Below are 2,074 nucleotides of genomic sequence, written 5' to 3' on the forward strand. Positions count from 1 at the left end.
ACTGCTACCTTGACAGAGCTTTATTTCTGACACTGTGTGAATTATATTATAAGGAATATTTTAAGTTAAAATAAATAATATAAAACCCGGTTGTAAAAACTATTTTTATGCTAATTCATTTTTTCAGGTCATTTAGAAAATTTGAAGACGGCTGGGCTGGTACTAATTCCTCGGTCAAAGGATTGGTCGGTCGCAATTTTTCTAGGGATCTTCTCTTATTCTGGTTGGTGGGTGATCTTTACGCCTTAAGTGCTTTTTGAGTATGTTGATTTTGGGCGTTTGGACTGATCATGGACAATAGACCACATGCAGCCCTTAATAAAGCTTTTAGTAGGCAGCATCCATGTTAGTAAATACTTCTTTGTAAGTTGCAAGACGTGATTCCATTACTTATATATAACAACATAACAGTTAACAGTAGATACCAAAGTAGTATTGCCGTTCTGCATGCATTTTGTATTCAATTGTTCCCAATATACCTATGGGTCTAACATCTTATTCATCAAAATTTGTTAAAAATAACTTCCAGGAACTACCTGAACTTTATGACTGAGGAATTGCGGGACCCGTTCGTGAACCTGCCGCGCGCGATATACATTTCCCTACCGCTGGTCACTGCTATATACATCATGGCAAATGTATCGTACCTAGCTGTGCTGGGTCAAGATATACTCACCACTGAAGCCATAGCTGTTGTTAGTTGTGTTTCTTCTTAGTTTTATCCACTGATTGGCTAATTTCCGTGGTTTTAGATTTAAAAATGGGACGAGTATTGTTTAGCAGTAGGCTGGTAAATGAGCTAGTGGGGAATTTGATGAAAAAAGACTCAAAAGCAAGGAACAGAGAAACTGGAGATGATTGCGCTGAAACAAAATATGTTACTAGATAAGTAATTTAAGAATAAAATGTTCAAATAGGTATGGGAATAGGTTAGGAAAAAAGAGCTCAACGAAGCGTGTCATTTACATTTCTACATATTCCCTTAGGGATATAGCAATGTGAATTACCCTAATGGCATTTCCTGGGGGGGTTAACGACAGGCAAGCGGCCGCGATCATAAAACTAAGACAAATCAGTTCTGCTACATGGCAAAGACAGAAGGATGATTGTAATAATGCCTGTAATGATTTTGATGATACTTTGGCAGGATTTCGCGACAGCCATCCTCGGCTGGTTGCGGTGGGTGATGCCTGCGCTGGTCTGCATCGCGACCCTCGGCGGCCTGTCGGTGAACATCATGACGTCGTCCCGCATTTGTTTCGCCGGCGCCAGGAACATGCCAGAGTTACTCGCCTATAAACATAATGTGTATGTCACCGATGCCTTCACTGGTATTCTTGGTGAGTTACAGTGTTTTTAAAGTTATTCCTCAGTTACCGTCGTTGATCATAAGCAGAATTAAATCCCTTCCACTGCAATAGAAGAGGTAGATCGAACATTGACGGCTGACCATACATAGCATGCTGCGTAAAACATGCCAAGTGGAAAAAAGTCTGGTTTCAATTCTCTGAAAAGGTTAATTACTAGGTTAAATAACCCCTCCCCCCGTTCCCAAGAATTATACCTGGCATTTCAGAGTAATAAGTAAATGGCGAGGAGCACAAAATCTTACAGTGACTTCGCTTCTTCACAATTGATAGATTTCAAACTGTTTCGTGTCCTCAGATGCTGTTGTCACTACTGATGCTGATACCTGACAATCTGACGTCCCTCATCACGTACTGCACAGTAGTGGAGTCCTTCTTCACCACCATTTGCTGCAGCGCCGTGCTGTGGTTGCGGCATAAAACCTAACTTACCGAGGCCTATTATTAGGTGTTATTTGTTTTAAACTTTTATTTATAAAAAGTAACAATAAGCGATTGTGAAATAAAAAAAATGATATACTATATAATTTTGATAAAGTTTTGAATGTTTGTAAAGATTTTTGCAGCTGTATCAGATGTTTTAACTCATATTTTTTTGTATTTATGCGTCCCTGCAGTCTACACTGCTGGAATCTTGTGAATGGGATACTGGAATCCCCCAGGTTAGCGACTGCAGGGCCCTGGTGGAGTGAGGAGGGAAATGGGGA

General features: G+C 40.1%; 1 pseudogene; it reads left to right on the forward strand.

Annotated features, from left to right (window-relative positions):
- The first annotated feature begins 127 nt into the window (after window positions 1–127).
- Window positions 128–1,794, forward strand: LOC119193340 (annotated as a pseudogene).
- The last annotated feature ends 280 nt before the right edge of the window (window positions 1,795–2,074 follow it).

This window comes from Manduca sexta, unplaced genomic scaffold (genome assembly GCF_014839805.1).
Source record: "Manduca sexta isolate Smith_Timp_Sample1 unplaced genomic scaffold, JHU_Msex_v1.0 HiC_scaffold_4010, whole genome shotgun sequence".
Classification (NCBI taxonomy): Eukaryota; Metazoa; Arthropoda; class Insecta; order Lepidoptera; family Sphingidae; genus Manduca; species Manduca sexta.